At 36.5% G+C, this 21,959-nt stretch overlaps 1 long non-coding RNA gene across 1 annotated transcript; it reads left to right on the forward strand.

The window, feature by feature from the left end:
- Nucleotides 1–5,984: 5,984 nt before the first annotated feature.
- Nucleotides 5,985–14,737, forward strand: LOC126831679 (uncharacterized). Its single transcript, XR_007684257.2, has 5 exons — nucleotides 5,985–6,186; nucleotides 6,787–6,894; nucleotides 11,031–11,136; nucleotides 12,274–12,466; nucleotides 14,522–14,737. It is a non-coding gene; the product is annotated as an uncharacterized LOC126831679 (long non-coding RNA).
- The last annotated feature ends 7,222 nt before the right edge of the window (nucleotides 14,738–21,959 follow it).

The following is a 21,959-nucleotide window of genomic DNA, read 5'->3' on the forward strand; positions in this document are numbered from 1 at the left end:
TCAGGCCAGAAGAAAGACCTGAAATAGGTAGATTTAGCTCTTGCATAATGTATGTTTAATGTTTCTTGAAATCAAATAGGGTTTAACGTCCCACTACTCCGCGTCAACCGGGCTGCTGAAGACTGACATACCAGCTTATTCCTTTAACACAATCTTTTTTGTGTGCTGGGTGGCTTTGGGTTGCACGATCTCAGTGTGACACCCATAAACTCGCATATATTGGGATATGTTGATAAAATATTCGTTCACAAACTCAAGGATTATCTTTTGGCCGACACCAAGTCAGAATGATCGACACCAAGTCGATCATTCTGACTTGGTGTCGATCGATCATTCTGACTTGGTGTCGATCATTCTGACTTGGTGTCGGCCAAAAGATAATCCTTGAGTCAGAATGATCGACACCACGCCTGGATATGAGCCACATTTTCTAGACAATGTCAAACAAAACTCCCCTGGTTCCTATTATTATGCAACAGGCGTTTGTTCCCTAACCTGGAGGTCACGTGTCCGACCCCGGATTTTCCGATGTGATCCCCTCTTCTCAGTGACGCAGGACTGAGGGTCTGGTAAGAGAGAGCGTATAGTCGCTCGGATGGGATAAAAAAAATAAGGTCCTGTGCACGTAAAAGAAGCCTTGGCAGTTGGAATTCGATATAAGAGTAGGATGCAGCATCTTCAATAGCCCAGTCGGAACAGAACAGTCGAACGTTAAACCCCATTTCATTTTATTTCTTTACGCCATTGACTAGAACGAACAAGATATCATGTTACAATCCACGTGGCGGTGACAATAAAGTGCACGATTTACGATACACTATATTAACTGCTATTACTTACTACACGGTAGATTTAATTTAACACCGAAACAATAGACATTACACACAAACAAAGGGTGTTTAGTGCGATCCACTGACATTGGTTAATCTGTTCTTTAAAACGAGACAACTGAACCGTAATAAATACACGATCACCTATGATCCAGGCCGTTCTAATTCTTTTTAAAACCAGTTTAACCCAGAATATAGTCGTGATGGATATAATATGTGTCCTCTTTCAGATGGGGTCATAAGTGCAACGGATTGGAATAGGGATTAATTCTCTTCTACGATGTATTTTGATCATTTTGGGACTAACATGTCGTAATTTCCATTTCTGTGGTTGCGTGTGCAATGCAAGAAATGATGAAAATTTTAAATGAAATGAAATGAAGTTTAACCTCCTACTGTTCTACCCCTATATACTCCTATACTGGGCTAATGAAGGCGGGCATACGCTATTCAGTGTGCTATGAGCGAAATTATGCCCGGGCAGCGGCACTATGGTCTACTCTTATATCGAATCCCAACTGCCAAGGGATCTTTAACGTGCACACCAATGTAAACACGGGAAGTCGTTTTTCTTGTCCCATTCGAACGACAAGACAACTGTCCTAGTCAGAACCTCCATCCTGCACCACTGGTACGGGGGATCCACGTCGGAAAATCCAGATGAACTTTCTTGGCCAATGCAGGGATCGAACACGCGACTCCCAGGCTAGCGAGCAAGCGTCTTTTTTTTAAATTTAAATTCAGATACATACATTCAAATACAATATACACTGTATATCATACAGTATAAAAATAAAACATTAAAAGACAATTATATCACAGACTGAAATAAATATATCACAATATTTTAACAAGGTTATTGTCTAATATAATAGAAGGGATAAAGGAGACAAACTTTCCATGACATTCCATAGGTTTAGATTTAAAAATATGTTTGAACTTCTTCTAAAGCTACTATACTGGTAGGTGCCACATCTGACTAGTGGAGGCCTGGCTTAAAGCAATCTCGAAGCTTCTTCTCCACCAGGTCAGGATTCGAACCAGGAACATTCTAGCCAAGTTACCTAGTCACACGTTTATCAGACATATACTTCGTGGACGTGGTGCAGTAGGCCTATTCTTACTCTTTTTTCAGAAATTCACATAGCTAATCAATTTTCACGGAATAACTTTTTAAAGTTTTTAAAAAGGGAAGGTTTAACTGCCCACTACCCATATAGTGAATTGTACAAGTTCGCGATAAAGAGTTTGTGACATATCAGCCATTATTGGGTATAAAATGTCGTTCGGTACACGAGTAATATGCACATGTGGGTCGATATCTCTCAATGTGACATACATGTACCAAGATAATGTAAGATTCCTTTTTTTTATTTGTAGATTTTGCTGACTAATTCAGTTATTTTTAAAAAAGAATTTGTAAAATAAGGTGGCCCTGATTAACGTTAGGGTAATCAATATTTACAGCCATGTATGGAAACAGAGTGTGGCCAACTATTGTCGCAATTGAGTATGGTTAACAAATGAAATGAAATGGGGTTTAACGTCCTACTGTTCTGCTCCTATACTGGGCTAATGAAGACGGGCATACGCCATACAGTGTGCTATGAGGGAAATTTTGCCCGGGCAGCGGCACTATCGCCTACTCTTCTATCGAATTCCAACTGCCAGGGGATCTTTTACGTGCATTCCAATATATACACGGAACTAGACAGCTGTCCTTGTCAGGCCCTCCGTCCTGCATCACTGACAAGGAGAAACCACGCAGGAAAAACTGGATGAACTTTCTCGGCCAATGCAGGGATCGAACACGCGACCTCCAGGCTAGCGAGTCAACGTCTTAACCACCTATTGTCGCAATTGAGATTGGTTAACAACATGTGTTATATAGATTCTTACACAGCGCCCAGTATAATGGGTGTAATGCTAAAATATTTACAAGCCACCATAAAGAAGTAAAGCAAGAGCGGAATCCGTTATTAAATAACCTAAGAGCCATATACACAGAGATTGTATAACAACATGGCTTTTTATGTGTAATCATTGTGGGATACAATTATAGATTCTTATACAGTTTCTGCCTCTGAATCACGAAATCTTATACAGAACTATCATTCCGTTCGTTTTCACTAACACTCATTTATTTATTATTACTTTTATTCTAATGTGAATCAATTTAAACTTACAGATCTGGTAAAAAAATGGCCGTTTGCCCGACTATTTCTATTGGCCTACATAGCTCTGTCTGTCACTGGGTTACAATCATTTATTTATATTAGTTTTATTCTAATGTGGATCAATTAAACTTTACAGATCTGGGTCCGTATTCAAAGGTTTTCTTAAAGTTGAGTAAAAATACTTAATTTTTCCACTTAACTAAGTTTGTTACCTTAAATTGGTAGTCAATGACTGTATGTTACATCTCCTTGACTATGTGAAAAACTTAACTATACACTGTCCTTGACCATATACACTATTATGGCACTACAACATCAAAGCTGACGATGGAAACAAAAGTTTGAGGCCAGCTACGCTCGGCGACATTGTTTTTGTTTCAATCTCAATCCCCTAACTTTTAAAACCGCCATCATGGGCATGCTACTACATTGTGTACTCCGATTAAAATAAGTCACTATAATCTCACGTAACTTTAAGGACCCCCCCCCCCCCCATAGGTCACTTAAAGTTAAGTAGATTTTAATCTAAAATTCAAAGCAAGGGCCCGGTAATGGTCATTTTGGATTTAGTACGGCCGAGGCAATCTGGCGAAGAAAAACACCTCGATTCTGGAACATTTAACATACACGCCATCTGGCCACACAATTGAAATTGGAAATATGAAAGAAAATGAAATATATGGAGAATAAGGATGATTGTTTCATTAAAAATTAGGAATAAGACCATACATTGATATGATACGAAATAATAACGAACATTCTGAAAACAATATTGTGCACTATCATGATTTGGCGCCATGATACTCGTACTGATTAACACAGAATTCCGCATAATTCAGCTGCACAAAAACCCACAGACTTTTCACAATTTTGTTAACTATCACAAAGATTCATTGGGCGTAATTGCTGTATTAATCGTAGGCGTGTTGCCGTATTGCTTCTGGGCGTTTTGCCGTGTTGCGCCTGGGCGTGTAGCCGTGTTGCACCTGGGTGTGTAGCCGTGTTGCACCTGAAATAATATATCCACTCTCTTTTCCAACGAGGATTTCCACAGAGCTTTGCAAAAAAAGCCACTTTTGATTCCTTGCACAAAAATGTATAATAATATCGATGGCGAAATTTATGCTACATATATGAATACTTATACAATCATATAGATGTTGGCATGGCCGTTGTAAAGGTTCCAAGGGATCGTTTACCTAATACTGAGCAAAAAAGCTTAAGAAAGGGGAGGGGGGGAATGTAATATGTTTGGTAGGATGTTTGCTCTTTAAATTAATAATAGCATTATATTAAAATGGTGTCCTTATTGGTACCATATTCATATACAAGGCATTCATATATCACGCACTCAAATGAATGAGTGGTGGGTTGACATACACAAAGATTAATAATTTGATAAACATAGCCGATTCTGGGTGAAACCAGAATATCATGTTTATCACTAATGATAGGGAAGTTACCATTCCATATTTGGCATGAGTGACCAATCACATGATTAGTTACATCATAGTTAGCTAATAGAATAATTAATAGCTGTGAGTCTGGGTGTATAACAAATAGAATGCGCACTCTTGAGTAGACAGCCGCTAGATTGTTAGTGGGGAAGATGTAGCAAGTTCTATCAGCAGACTAGCTCTGGCGAATTTGGATGGGAGTGTGATTGAGAGAATGACCTTATTGTAATCTATGCTTGTAAGTTGTAACCTATGTATCCAGTGCTTGGTATTATATGTAGAAACGAAATGTTGCAATGTTATTCCTGGTAGATAAACGTCTTTAAGACTGAGATAAAAATATATACACAACGTGAGTCCTAGCCATAAGAAGAGAATTACAGATATAACCAGAGACAATACTAGACGACCACAAGGCGGTTGTGGGGAGTATTCCTGTGTACTTTCCACATCTAACCAGCGACGCATAGCACTGCATAGTGCAACAAATGATAGCAACAGTGGCGCAAAAGTCACTGTATTGCTAGTCATATCGATCACCAGGTCCTCGATTCAAGGGAAGTGTATTGCCTGTAAATGCTGCTGACTAGCAAACCTTATCCCGTGGCCACCTTACCAATTCATCAACAATATAAATTCAAGACTAAAAAGCCCCCCCCCCCCCGCCAAACCAACTTGAGACCATTATCTAATTTAGAGGCAATATTTTCAGTGACTACAGTACAATAAGAGCAACTGGTTACTTTTTATGTACCCACATGGAAATGTGGTTGTATATTGTCGTCGGTCCGTCCATCCGTCACCAATAATTTCTTATGAACACTCTACAGAATATACATTTATTATTTGATCGTTCTGTAATTGGTCTTCGGAAAACATAAAGTTAGTGGTACATGTGTGCTGAGCAGCATAGATTGGTGAACTATTTTGGGACTGATATTCTTATTAGAGATTCAGTATGTACAATATAGTAATTTGCAAGAGCTTCCTATATCACTCAAATCACAAGATTTTTAAAGTTTGTAAAATAACAATGCCAACCAATCATTAGCCAGGATATCGACTGTTGAGGATGCAAATATTTAAACACGTGTTACAATCGATTTAGGCCGATAATAGAATTTGTTTCTAAATATACAGACATATTTATGTCGATTTCTGCAACTGATGTTGCTATACCTTTCCTCATAAACGAATATAACCGATCCATAAGCCACGTTTATCTTGAATAACAAATCACGAGCAAGGAGGAAAACACTAAAGCACAAATATAAAATATTATTTCCGGGCCAAAAATGAAAGCAACACGTCGAAAAGAAGTTGATAGCTAAAACCTTTAGATCTAAATTTAACGACCACATAAAAGTTACTGATTTTATTTCCAAACACAACTGATGCATACTATTTGCAGGAAGAACCCTCCAAAAATATTATGTACAAACGACACGTCATGTGGTCAGTTATTTGTGTATAAAATAAACGATAAACTCCCGTGTTCAATAGTCTAATTGTGTCACGTACTCTTTGCGTTAAAACGAAATAATTATAGTATTATCGCCATGCGTGTTATCTTGTGGATTGCATTGGTCTTGACCACTGTTGTGACCGTCTCTGGACAAAGGAATTGGTGACCTTGGCCACGAGTAGGAGGCATGCAAAATCCAAGATGCGTTAGTTGCACAGAGGTTAAAGAGGCTCATTTGTGTGAAAACTGCTGCAAAGGTGAGGTTTTTTGGGGGCGGGGGTTTGGGGGGGGGGGGTTGTTTTTTTAACCATTTGTTATTTTCTAAATGCACTAAATACAGGTGGACTGTCGGCCTGTATAATATAATATCTACTATGCTTTATCTAATTACACTATACAGGTGGACTGACGGTCTGTATTATATAATGTCCACTATGCTTTATCTAATTAAACACAACAAACACCCAGAATCGATATAAGACGTCCGTTGTTTGCAGGGACGGACTGGTTAGTTCTGGACACAGAGAGATACTGGTTTCCTGGGAACCCTATCGCAGTGAAAGATACGTTGATTCCCCATTCATTTTTATTTCCGGATTAAAGCCATTATATTTGTCAGTGAGTGCAAAGAACACTTTTCAATTTATTAACTAATTTCAAAATGATTTTCATCATGGTAAACAAAACATTTTGCTACGGGGCATATTTACGCCCAGATTATATGTTTCACTTTTTAAAAATTGAAAAGTCTGTGTGAATCCTTTATAAAATTTACAATGTAATTAATGTCTAACTGTGTTATAATGTAATAGAAGAACTATCAAAGATATTACTTTAGTTAATATTAATAATTCTAGTGTCCGTGTGTGATCCGGATCCTTGTAATAGTGATGGTATGTGTTCACCAGCCGATAACGGTTACATCTGTAGTTGTACCCCTGGGTATTTAGGAGAAAACTGTGACGGTAAGATACACTGTAAATCATATCAATAATTTTCTGATGGGGCGATCGTTTAGACTTGAATCTCAGAAAGGTAAAATAAAGACATCTCATGTAGTATACTCTGAAGCAGGACGGTCTTCATTTGCAGTTTAGACTCACCTCTGCTGATGACTCATTTGTCAATGCACCACGATTCTTAGTTTTGATAAACAAAGGATAGATGGAAACCAAATAGAAGCTAAAATATCTGTTCTGTTTCGTAGACTGTAATGATATATAATGAGCGTATTAGGCTTTCACCTTTCGGTGAAAGACTATTGTTATTACTGAGATTAATATTGTTATTTATTTTTTTATTGGGGGAGCCTATTTCTCAGCAACTATAAGAGATAGAGGTCTGAAGTTTGGTTTTCTCTCGGGGAAACTGGGTGGTGGTTTGTTGATAAATGTAAAACTAAATTTGTGTGCATAGCGGAAATGCGTCAAATCTTTAACGTGCACGAAAATTGAAAATCGGCCATTATTCTCTTAATTCTCAATGGATTCTTCAGATATTTACATTTTTGGATAGCTGGAGACATTTCTGAGCCAATAGCAGTTCAAAACTGTGGCATTTAGAAACTTTGTCGCTCTCATTTTTTTGGTGAAAAATGGAAAATTTTCAAAATTTTCTAAAATTTTTATTTTTGGGAATTTTGAAATTTCAGTTATTTTTTGGGATAGCTGACATTAATCTGATTCCAACAATATAAGTTTTGTTCTGAAATTTTAATTTTGATTTTTCACTTTTTTTCGCATTTTGGTAAAATCGTAGAGTTCTTATTTTTTTAAAACGGCCCCAACGATTTTTCTGAAACTTCAGGAATATAAAGTCGAAGGACCAAACCAGACCATGAACTATAAATGAAAATCCTCTAATCACCGGAAGTAGTCAAGAAAGGTATCCAAACTTTGACAAAATTGTGAAAAATGGGTGCCTATGCGGAAAATGCGATGTATCAATTGTGTTCTTGTCTTTTAGTTAAAGTTTTATATCGTTTAATAGCCAATTGAATTGTCTATCAGATGGTACTTCAGCGACAAGTTTCTATCAAAAACTAAAAAAGTTGTGTGACTTTGAAAAGTAAGGTATTTTGCGATTTCGAGCAACTTTAGACGCATGTTTCTCGGAAACGCCCCGAACGATTTTTTTAAAACTTTCTCAATCGAGAGATAAATGGCTACTCTGTTGTGTGAAACCACTGTATCATTTTTTGAAATGTCAGGGGTAGCCGAAAAAAGAGATCGAAAATCGAAAACGTCGTATTTTTAAGATTTGGGGCATTTTTAGAGGTCTATTTCTCGAAAAGTCAACATAATATTTTTTTGGAACTTCTTCTACAGAGAGGCCTATCAGTAGTGTTAATATATAAAACCATTGTACAACAGTTCTAAATTTCAGGAGTAGCAGCACAAAGGGATCGAAAATTGAACACTTCACCTTTCATTAAGCGAAACATAAGAGGGGATACAATCTGGACGTTTTGTCAACGTTTCGAGCCAATTCAAGAGTGCTTTTATCAGTGATGATATTTGAACTGAAATTATTTCAACTATGAGGGTTTTCTTCTATCCAAAATATGGGTTTATTGACCCTGTAACAGAAATAGTTGATTGCTGTGTGTAATAATTAGTCTTTAAATTAATATTGTTGCTTCTTTGTCAAAATTATCTTATACCGGTAATCATCTGGATAGAAATCGACGGCTCGCGCTGTTTATAAGAAAGTCCAATTTGTTAATCGGTTACAGTGGTATCGTATATTGCACCTGTGATAATAGGCATGACGCTGTTTGAGCATGGACTCTATCTGTAATTAATATTAAATTTTTATTAGTGACGTCAAATCTTTAATGTGCACGAAACCAGAAAATTGGCGATATTTCATTGAATATTCAATCAATTTTTGAACCAATTACATATTTGAGTAGCTGACATGAACGCGATTCCGAAGTCCCGTGTACACATTGGTGTGACCGTAAAAGATCCCTTGGCGGTTGGAATTCTATATAAAAGAAGACTAGTGCCGCTGTACGAGCATGTTTAGAGGTCCTTTTTCTCAAAAAGGCAATCTAATATTTTTTGGGGAACTCCTTCTATAGAAAGCCTAATTGATATATTTGAATGAAAAGAGAGAGAGAGAGAGATGGGGTTTAACGTCCACTCGACAGAAACTAGGTCATTTCTGGACTAACATATGGTTTAATTCTTTTATTTCAACAAATCGCTTGCGCGTAGGTGTCTTTAGCAGTGGGAGGAAACCCATGAGGTTGGACAGGCGACCCTACTGCTTGTCACGTACAACCGGTTAATTGAAACCCCGCCAGTTGACTCAATGACAGACCGTATGATACAGCACACGCTGAAACAAAAAGAAGCTTTAAAGGAGCTTCTGTGCCATCGGAAAGTAGCATGTCGAGATCAGCGAGTTCATCGCTGACCTTTCGACCGCAGTCCCAAACGCTAGCCTACCATGCAACTTCCAGCCAGCATAATTTATCTATATAAGAGACATTTATTCCTACTGGCGATTTACATATTGATTATGAAAGTACAATGTAGATATTGGTTACACTATATATGTCACAAAACAACAATCATTAGATAATAATAATTATTTACTAATTATATAAATCATTTTAAGAGGTAGGGGTTATCCGTTGTTTAATTTAACAGTTATATCATTGAAATGAAATGAAATGAAATGGAGTTTAACGTCCTACTGTTCTGCTCCTAACCTGGGCTAATGAAGACGGGCATACGCCATACAGTGTGCTATGAGGGAAATTTTGCCCGGACAGCGGCACTACGGCCTACTCTTATATCGAATTCCAACTGCCAAGGGATCTTTTACGTGCACGCCAATGTGTACACGGGACCTCGGTTTTTCGTCCCATCCGAACGACTAGACAGCTTTACTTGTCAGCCCCTCCGTCCTGCATCACTGACAAGGGAGAATCACGCCGGAAAATCTGGATGAACTTTCTCGGCCAATAGTTAGAAAGGTACGAACAATTAAGGTATTTAAACAAATGATTACGAAAGAACATAACACTATAGACTTCTATGATAAGACATATAATACATGTTTAATATATATATAAATGAAAATGTCCTACGCTAACAAATATGATAGTATCAGTAAATATAAAAAAACAAAGAAGTCGCGAACATCCTGGCTCTTGACTGCTTCAGTTGTTTGATTCTGGACTCTGTCTGTAATTAATAGTAAACTTTTACATGTTAGTGACGTCAAATCGTTAACGTGCACGAAACCAGAAAATTGGCGATATTTAATTTTTGAACCAGTTACATATTTCAGTAGCTAACATGAACGCGATTCCGAAGTCCTGCATACACATTGGTGTGACTGTAAAAGATCTTTTGGCAGTTGGAATTGTATATAAGAGTAGGCTAGCGCCGCTGTACATTCAAAACATTTCTCATGGTCCATTCCGATCCGAATGGTGTTAAACTCCATTTCATTTTACTTTGATATTAATATCTATTGCGACATTGCTTTTCGTCCATTTCGCGAAACTGTTCTTTTTCCATTTCGCGTAGATCAACCTTATTTTTCGATTCCCTTCTATCGTAATGCGCATGCAAAGAACATGTCAATATCTGAGTTATGCAAATGTGTGTTTTTATTTGGGGGGTGGGGAAGTGTGTGTTTGTTTAGGGGGTGAGAGGTGGGGATAGTCTTTTGTCATGGGTCTGGCGATCGTGTGACGCCTTGGCACGGTGGAAGCCTTCAGTCTTGCAAGCAAGTCTAGTACTGATTGTATTTACAGATATAGCGGGAACTCGTTCGTGAAAGATTACAGGTAAAGGGGGCTAGATTGCGAACTGCGCATGACATCTTTTAATTTTCGTATATGCACGAGGCTAAATTTTATTATTAAGGCCACCTGCAGATTTGGCCATGGCCGCCGAGAGGTAAATAGGATCAGGGCACGTGCTTGTTGACTAGATTGTGGGTTAGGTTTAAGAATTTGTGGGAGAAGTATTAATAAACATTAATGAGAATAGTATTACTCCAAAATTTAAAAGGAGAGAATTAATCCTTCGAGAAACCAGCCAACATGTTTATATTGTTTGTGCACATTTAATTCTAGTGAACGTGTGTCTACCTAACCCATGTAAAAATGATGGTACTTGTTCACCAGTTGATAACGGTTACAGCTGTAATTGTACTACAGGATATTTAGGAAAAAACTGACGGTAAGTTTCTTACATTCTTTATTGTCATAATAATTTAGCATGCCTTGACTGACCAACCAACAAGCTCATCCTTTGATGTTGACGTATCATTATTTCCATTAATGGTACGAACAATGTGTCAAGCTTACATTATTTATACTAGTTGCAATATTGGACCCATTTGACGTATTTCATTGAAATGCACGTGCAGGATAGTGTCTGTATTTTAAGTTGTTTAATGGTCTCGTGCAAGACATTGTGTAATATATAGATATAGCTCTCGTGTTATCGCACTCGGGCAATATCGATATATTACTTGATGTCTCGCACTCGACCATTAAACTACACTTAAAGGACAATATTGGTGCAAGTCATTATCACATATATGATAGAACTGGTTAAACACGTTCCAAATATTATTTTATCACTGAGATCATTGCTAGGATAGATGAGTAATCAATGTGTCAACAATAGGAAGTGACGAACGCAAAAGGAAAACACGAGTTATCCCTTTATATAACTGAATGAAGTGACGGGTGATAACAGATACATGGGCGAATTTCTGCTCACTAATAATTCCTTCGAAGACCAAAAGTTGTTATATGAGACTGTAAGAGTATATCTGACAATTCAAAAAAGTAATTGCATGTCATTAGATAAGAGAACACGAGAAAAATAGAAACAGTCCGTACATTCACGGGTGTTTATTCATTCTATACTTATAAAAACATGGTAATGCACAGACTTTTTCTATTTTCCTTTCATGTTCCCTTATCTAGTGAGAGTCAATTTTGTTTATGAATTGTCAGATATCCTTTCACAGTCCCATACAACAACTTATAGTTCAAAATTTCGTTTTACTTGTCTTTACTACACTAGTATCTGGAAGAGTTGTTATATAAATCGCGTGGTCAGTTACGGTGAGTTCTTGGCGTACTGTACACGAAACTGTGGGTAAACCAGTATAGAAACATCAACACTGGTTGATTAATCAATATCTGAGGTCATAGGGTCAAAAGCCGCCCGTATGACCTCTGACGCGACCTCCCACTACAACCGGTTAGATCTTCATGTAGTTTACGCCATCGAAAGTATAAAAAAAGCGAAACGAAATATAAATCTGTATTTTAATCAGACTTTAACTTTTTATAATTTCAGTTATAACATCACCGAATTACCCCCAATTTTATTCAACTAGATTTAAGCAGTGCTATCATATAATTGACCGACCCGGACAGAATATCACCTTAACTCTTGACGCACAGTATGGTCTTGAAAAGTAATTCTTTTGCAATGGTTAACTGTTTACTGGCGGAAATTGTTCTGATTATCTAAAGCTTCAGGGAGTAAGGTAACCCAATCTATCTTGTCAATAAGAACCCCACATTTTCCAGTTACTACCGGTTATATACGTAAACCCCAAAACAAATAGCAAAGTAGACACATAACTAGAAGACAAAAAGAAAAATAATTTAAAATTTCTGCCCAATTTTTTTTTCGACACTTTACACAACTTCCCGAACAGAATTATTTTAAAAATGAAATAAATAATGCTCGATGCCGGAAAACTATCGCATAATGCAGAACGGCTTCAGACCAACAACATTTTTAGCTTGTGGTCCCTCTAGAGGTTACAATTATTATCCGATTTAAAAAAAAAAAAACGTTTCAATATATCACCGTTGCACCGTAATGTTGGTTGAGTTCGAATTTCGTGAAAATCGGGCCATAACTGCCGGACAAAATTGCCGCCCCTCGTATGCAAATAATGTAAACATCTGGTATATCAAGGTTGTGGACCTTCTAGAGGTCACAGTGTTGATCCGATTTTGATAATTCCTGAAATACATGTTTATAACCCAAAGATCTTGGTTCCTATCGATATTCGCGCATATCGGATCGTAACTTCTTGAATTATGGCCCTCGATTTTACAAAAATCACGCTTTTAACTCGTGGTCCCTTTAGAGGTCACAATTGTTATCCGATTTAAAAAAACGTGTGAATATATCACCATATATCACCACTAAGATCTTGGTTCCTTTTGATAACCGCGCATATCAGAACGTAACTTGCTGGATTATGGCCTCCGATTGATTGAAAAATCGTATTTTTAGCATGTGGATTATCTAGAGGTCACCATTTTTTTTCCGTTTAAATATATCGTCATTCCACCATAATGAAGGTTAAATTAGTATTTCGTGAAAATGTAATACTATAGGGTTTATTTTAGTTATAAGAAAGGTGTTCTGTTTAATATAGAAATTCGTTACCTACATGATGTTTGACGAAAACTAGGGTAATGAAGTAGCTTGCACTATTCTACTGCTATCTTATACTAACTCACCGACAGTTATGTCAGTATCCATTGCTGGAAGTAGGGTACTATAGTCCAATCATCTCGTGCACGGATTAGTACAATTAACTAGAATAGTGTTGACGTTAAACGGTGCCTATACGAAACACTTACCCAAAAATGGTAATTGTTCCGCCCTAATAGATGACGCATTATAATTTATATAGGAGAGAGCGTGTTTGATTTACCCTCAGGTATCATGATGAGGCCGCAGGGAATACATTATTCGGAGCTCAAGGGAAACATACCCACAGCCGCCTCGGCTGAGAGACTGGGATAGAGACAGACTGTAGTACTTAAACCGTTAGGTCTGAGTTGTAAAGGATGCTAAACACAGAACGTAGATATAATAATAACGTCTACGGTTTCTATAATAGATGTTGTAGTTTTTTCTGTATTTAACTTTGTAGTTTGCCGTATTTGTTATATAAACTTATTAACAACATAAACGGTATTCCAGAGTCAGTTAATTGATGATTGAAATAATTGATCCCACAACGTGAAGTCGAAGACAGTTATAGACAATAATGTCACAGTCGTTTTTATTTGGTACCGCGACACAGGATAGTGTTACAAAAATTGAAATAAAACTGCCCAACAAAATGCGCAAATTGTGTAAAAGTATGTAATACGAAAGATCCCAAAGATCTCAGCCCTTTTGATATTTGCGCATTTCAGACCATAACTTTCTGGATTATTGCCCCTGATTGTACAAAAAATCGCGTTTGTTTTTAGCTTGTTCTCTATCCATCTCTTGCTAAATGTGGGCGTATCCTGTCTGGCAGCCACTGGTTAACGTCATGCATACAAATAACTAATGTGGTCTATTTTATATATATGTAACCACTGATATAGACTAGTATATAAACAATAACTACTTGTATACACTTGTATATAGCTAAACCACTTGTATATACTATAGTATATAGATAATAACCACTGGTATAATATAGTTCTAGTTTGTCATTTAAAACAAGCATTTGCAAGAACGAATGCTGCATTTAGATATTTCTATATATTTCACATAATTGTCTTTATTTGTCTGTTTTCAGATGTTTAAAGCCAAGACATTAAGAGATGTATACAGTCAAGATATCAACAGTAAGACAGTCGTGTTGTATTCTTCATAAACAAATATAGCCATCAACACATGAATTGTTAACTCTATGTTATGACTATATCCAAATTAATCTAAATTCACTTAAATAACAAAACTAAACACATTCTTTGAACTGACCAATAACCTAAATAAACAGTTCTTACTGTTATTTTCATTTGTTCACTTAAAAGTCCCAATGCGTCATTTAGCGCTATTAGAATCACCTGAAATCGACAATAATGTGAAAAATGGATCTCTAATAAGAATAGCAGTACAAAATGACTTAATTCCGTTCAGTACGGAATACGTCCACACAGCATCTTGTTTCAACTGTAGCTTATCTGAAAGGAAAACTTGGATGTTGAACAAATTTGAAAAGGATGTAAGAAAAAAGAATCGTTAAACCCTATAACCTCTATCGCGTTCACACGGTTTTCGGTAAAGAGGGGGAGCCACGGTGGAAAGGTGGGTAAGACGCTGGCTCGCTAGCCTGGAGGTCGGGTGTTCGATCTTTGCATTGGCCGAGAAAGTTCATCGGGATTTTGCGACGTGGTTTCCCCTTGTCAGTAGTGCAGAACGGAGGGCCTGACAAAGACAGCTGATGAGACGAAAAACCGAGGTCCCGTGTATACATTGGCTATTCTCATGAACCCCCCCCCCCCCTCCATTCTGCATTTGTTTTTTTTTTTAAATATTAGAGCTAGGAAGCTATATGTATTCCGTTGTGACTGTGCAGATTACAGCTTCCTAGCTCAATAGAACTGCAGTATATTTGAGGCGGTGACAAGCCTAAAATAACATTTTTCAATGAAAACCTCCCTATATATAGTTGGTGGTTTTTCGCTCAATTGTAAATGGTCGCATTTTATTTTGGCTGAAGCTATCAACCAGACATTGCCGGGATATCTTTAAGAAGGTGGTGTTCAAATTTCAGGCTGCTAGCTGCATCAAACTATTTATATTTTTCTGTTTTTCGGATTCCGGGTTCAAACCCGTCAGCCTTCAAACTCGCCAGAAGTAAAAGAAACGTTTTTGGCATTTTGGTTTGGTTATTTGCCAATAAATCCTTTTCTTATGATCGGAATAAAAAAGGACTTCAGGCATTATGTACTTTAAGATGCTAGTATTCATATTCACTTCGAATTTCAAGCTTCTAAGACAAACGGTTTCGGTGGCGAAGCCAAAGGACATTCGCAGAATAATGGTGGATTGGGTCGATTTTCTAAGATGGCCGCCATAGCGCAACCATAGAAAGGCCGTTTGGGGGGGGGGGGGGTATCTTTTACCGACAACGGTGTTTTTGGACTACAGAGGCATCGTTCCCGTGGTCGTAGTACCTTGAAATTGTGATAGAATGTGCATTGGGATCCTAGTTATCACCTATTAAAATAAGAAAAGGGTGCGATTCCGCGAACATTGATTTTTTTTCTCGAAAACCACCCCAAACCCAACAAAAGGCCGTTTTCTATTAAAATCGCCCGTATTTTATTGAATTATTATTGTTCTGGAGATCGGAGCTTTTTCTGCTTTTAAAAGGTGATAGATGTGAGTAGTGTGTACCCGCTAACAAAATTGTGAGATCTTGCAACCAAAGCATTTAAAAATTGTCGATCTGGGCGATTTCCGGCATTTCGGTTTATATTGTCACAGACATGGTTCAAGTGGTTTTAAAAATTTAGTTTTTTGGGACAATGCGTATAATATTAATACCTATCACGTAACGAAGAGCCGATAAAGTCTGGTTGCAGTAACAATCGTTGCATAGAAAATCGTTTTTTGGCTAAAAATCATTTTCTGGGAATTGGATGAAAATGGGATCAATGCGCAGCGTGTGGGACGGTATTCTTCATATTCTATCAAAATTTCCAGGTTCTACGATCACCTGTGTCGGTGCTGATTCAAAAAGACTTCGGGTTTCTAAGGTACCCACTGAAAAGTTAGCCTGAATTTGGTAGTCATGGCAACTTTGGTTCCAGCGTAGCACATGCGCAAAGGTCAAAAGTCGCTAAATACCTTGCTATGAAGGAATTTCGGCAACCCCCACATTTTCGACCGGTGGCAGCCAAAAAGGGTCTCAAAATTAAAATGGACCACTACTGCCTTATGCGGGTCTTTATTTTGGTTTCATTATTTAAACATTTAAGAAGAAAAGCCCATAAGCAACTTTCTAGGCCATCGGATGATACCAATTTTAAGTAGATTAGAACGGTTCATCCATTTAATGCTTTTAGTTAAAAATAGAGAAACAAGCCTAAGTCTCGAATAACAAGTACTGTTGTTACGATAATAAACATTGTATGTCACATCTTGTGAAAACTCCAAACAGTGATAACTTAACTCAGAATAAAGTAATTTGAATAAAATTTTCAATATAGTCATTTTGCATTACCTATTTTTGAACTATAATAGCTCTTTATCTAAATCTTACATTATGCATCTTTAATGTATAAACCAATATAAATATAGACCACTTGAGAGAGAGAGAGAGAGATGTTCCAAGCTAGGAGATTACCCCTGGAAAGAGAGAAATGGGGTTTAACATCCACTTGACACAAACTAGGTCATTTGGGAACTAACACATAGTTTAATTTTATTTCAATAATTCCCTTGCGCGTCGGGATCTTTGGCAGTGGGAGGAAACCAGAGGACCCGTTGAAAACCCACGAGGTTAGACATGCTACCCTACTCTTTGTCACGTACAACCAGGGAATCCATCGAAACCACGCCAGTTGATTCAATGACAGATTTTATGATACAGCGTGCACCATTCAGCCACCCAACTCACCTCACAAAGTATTATATAAAACAGAAAATAGTTACAAAACTCTTTTTTATTCCAGAAAAATTGGAATGATTTTTCATCACTCAGGACTATAAAAGTCAATATTCACAATCATGAATTAAATTTCATTTTATCCTGTCAATTAACAAAAAATAAATTCATAATATACAGACAAGAGGTCCATGGTCCTTAATCATGCATCCATTAAGAGTATGTGTCCAATGAAGACTTTAGCTTAATGGAAGAATATACTAATTTCCTTGGTTAAATGAAGCAGGGAATCAAACACCAATAAAAGTCATATTTTGATCCAAATCATAAAATTTAGATAAAACATTTAATGTTATAACAAAAAAAACCCACCAACATTGTTTGAACAAATTTTAATAAATTCCACCCAGTGAATATATCTATTTATTTTATGATCAGTAGTGGAATACGGCGTTTTATCAGTGAAATAAAAGTGTTATTCCACTGGCTTGCAGTGAAATAGTTGTTTTTACCTAAAATGATTGTAAAATCATAAAATAAATAGAACATTTGTCGTTTTGTCGTGAATAACATATTTTATTTCATCTCTAAGCAAGAAAACGTTTATATTTTCACTCATGCTACGCATTCGTGAAAATATAAGTTTTCTTGCTTCTCGATGAAATAAAATATGTTATTCACGACAAAACGACAAATATCCGATATATATTCTCAGACTTAAGTTAAGAATTTATTCAACTTACAATTACTGTTTATAAGAAATATCTTTGATCCAGAAACACAAAACTTTGCACAGTTTCTTATTCATGTATTTGATACATTAAAACAACAAAAGTTATATAAAAGACTGTATCTTAGTTAAAATAAGGCACAAATTGTGAGTAAATTCTTAAGTCTGAGAATGTTTTGTGAAACTGAAGCAGGATAAAATGTAATAAATGACTCAATTGTTTACAACCAACCTATGAATGAATGACAGACCTGACAGCATATAAAGGAGAGATAGGGAGGGGAGGTGAGAGAGAGAGAGAGAGAGAGAGAGAGGGGGGGGGTAACCTCCACTCGACACAAACTAGGTCATTTTGGGTCTAACATATGGTACAATTTTTTTTCAATAATTCACTTGCGCGTACGGGTCTTTAGCAGTGGAAGAAAGCCAGAACACCCGGAGAAAACCCACAAGGTTGGAAAGGCGACCCTACTCCTTGTCACGTACAAGCAGGGAATCGAAACTACGCCAGTTGACTCAATGACAGACCTTACGATACAGAGTGCACGTACTAACCATTCGGCTATCCAACCCCCCAGAATATAAAGGACACATATCTTAAAAAAATAGGATTAAAATAGCATTTCTCGACAATTTAATCAAATTTGGACATTCCATTTATTTCCTACTGTGTACATTAGTGGAGAATTTTGATCTATAATTTATATAGGAAACATAACTAGTACTGTATGTTTGGATAGATACAATATATACAAATTTATATAAACAAATAATTTATACCAATATTTTTATTGGCCAGTAGATAAACAAAATATATTTATCTTCTTTGATTGGCATTTAGTAATTGAACATATTAATACAAGGTACCATTTTATTAATGAATACACAATAACTGGATTTAATATCATTTGCTTGATAAAAACGAGAGGAATACTAACCCAGTAATTGTGTATCCATAAAATTGTACCTTGTGTTAAAATCTATTTACCAAGAGAATATTACTACTGAGATTCCCTTGTAAGCTTTTATATGAGAGTCTCTGAATGTTATTTGAGAGATTGAGGAACCCCTCACTAACTACACTATTGTAATCTGTGCTAAAATCTGTTGATGAGGCTCTTTTAAAACCTATTAAATCCAAACTGGGAGATTATCTACTGTTGGTATTTTAACTTTGTTTTCTTAAATAAATGTTCAATATTCAATTAGAGTTTATGGAGTAAGTCGTGGAAAATTTGGAAGTTTTCTAAAAAAAAAGGAAATAAGGTACAGAGACTTTAACTCATCGTTTAATGACACTGGTTAACAGGAACTACGTTAGGTAGATCCAGTATCCAGTATGTTTATGACTCACAATCTTCCCTGTGGCATTCAACAATACAGTAAATGGATGAATCAAGTGGCATTTTTCTGAGTTGTCGTACATAAAATTGCGACATTTTTGTCTATCCTTTTATTTATGGTTTGATAAGATTTGGACGTTGATTTTACACTCAAACTAGTGGCAAATGAAAATTATCGAAAAATAACATAATGTAGTTAAATAATAAAAGTTTTCGTTAAGTTACTTCCCTTGAAAAATACATAACATTTTCAGATAGCAATTTCCCTCAAACTATCAAATATTATAATAAATAGTCTGGGTGTTCGAGAGTAACCCCCATTATACTAAATACAAGATTTTAAATGTTTAATTATATGATACAATATCCAGTTCACCCAAATTTCATTCTTATTAAACAAACAACAACTCATGGTCTGGGTCAATCAGCGACCAATAAACTTCATCAAATCCATTATAGTATGGATTGCAGCTCGATTCTTCATGGCCTTTCCCCAGGATGATATCTGCTAAGAATTTCAGTTTGTAGAAAAATCAAAATAATCTATAACTGGTTCGGCTTTCTTAGTGGTCTGTTCTGACTGGTTAATTGCCTTTTCTTCAGGTTTAGCACTGGCTGATCTCAAGGTTATCATGGCGCTGAAAATATCAAATAATTAAAACATAATACACACCAATATGAAATTAAAAATGTATAAGAACTGACATTTAACAACAATTTCCCCAAACTTAGGACCTTGCAAAAGGGGGAGAGAAATGGGGTTTAACTAGTGATGGGATTTCAAAATTTTTCTTGTCAGATATTCCCCCCCCACCCAAAATAAAGGGGCATAACTCTTATAGACATTTAAGCAGGCGTTTTCAGACCACAATTAAAAATCATGTTGTGTCAACAAAATATTCAAATTTATGCGTAATAATATTCTTACAAAATTACATGTTGTCGTAATAGGATAGAATGAAAGCGTGCCGATCTGTACCTGTTTCAAATTCCTCCAAAATTACCATATTTTTAGGGGTATAAGTCGATACATTTTTCAGCAGAAGTCTGGCATTCGTCTTATACTCCGTTTGGACTTACATACGGAAGTTTAAAAGATAGGTTGCCAGGCAACGAAACATACGCCCACAGCAACTAAATCGTCCGGGCAGTCAACAAGGGTTGTCGCATATTTTTACATTTTTCGGTAATGAAACATTTATAATACACTAAAATCTGATTAAGAGCAACAACTCACGAAGTAATTATCAGAAAACTATTAGAATTTGTTTGGTTTTTATAAAGTTCTGCCCCATGCTAACGTTTTGTATGCAAAGCTTTTAATATCATGGATTTAACTGTTCAAGTCATAAAAATTCATTGAAAATCAATATACTTGTTCGTCTCAAGATCTTACACTCTGTGTATCAATCTGAAGTCAATCGGGTGATAACTTAAGGGCCATAACTTTGGCAGTAATTATCGGAAATCGTTGAAAATAAATAGGAATCTTCGCCTCATGACCTCAAACACTGTGTATAAATTTAAAGTTGATCGAATATTAACTTTCGCTTCTAGAGCATCCACAAGATTTTTCAGAGTGATCAAGGGCCATAACTCTGGCATAATTATCAGAAATCGCTGAAAACCAATAGGCTTCATCATCTTATGACCTTAAAATCTAGTATATAAATTTAATGTCAATCGGATGTTAACTTTAGCCTCTAGAGCATCCACAAGATTTTTTGAAGTGATCAAGGGCCATAACTCTGGCAGTAATTATCGGAAATCGTTGAAAATCAATAGGTTTCTTCGTCTCATGACCTTAAACATTGCGAATAATTTTAAAGTCAATCGGATATTAACTTTGGCCATTAGAGCATCCACAAGATTTTTTTAAGTGATCAAGGGCCATAACTCTGGCAGTAATTATCGGAAATCGTTGAAAATCAATAGGTTTCTTCGTCTCATGACCTTAAACATTGCGTATAAATTTAAAGTCAATCGGATATTAACTTTGGTCATTAGAGCACCCACAAGATGTTTTGAAGTGATCAAGGGCCATAACTCTGGCAGTAATTATCGGAAATCGCTGAAAATCAATAGGCTTCTTCGTCTCAAGACCGTAAACACTGTGTATAAATTTAAAGTCAATCAGATATTAATTTTAGCCTCTAGAGCCGGACGGGGACGGACGGGGGCGACGACAATATACGACCACATTTCAATGTGGGCGTATAAAAAATGATATCCCCAAATTTGCTTGGCAATAAGCAAGTGACATCTGCTAAATAATCGCAATAGACTCTAGCATGCGCTATCGTCTAAAACAATTAACTACTTACATTATTCCAATCGAAATATTTGTCAACATTTTTTTAGGATGTTTATTTATATTTTTAAAAACATAAACCCCATTCAAAATATTATCATAAACCGTTTAACGTCCACTCAACACAAATTAGGTCATTTTGGGACTAACATATTTTTCAATTTTATCTCAATAATTTGCAAGTGCGTAGGGAGGAAAACGGTTGACCCAGAGAAAAACCCATGAGATTGGACA

The sequence above is a fragment of the Patella vulgata genome, chromosome 9, assembly GCF_932274485.2.
Source record: "Patella vulgata chromosome 9, xgPatVulg1.2, whole genome shotgun sequence".
Lineage (NCBI taxonomy): Eukaryota > Metazoa > Mollusca > Gastropoda > Patellidae > Patella > Patella vulgata.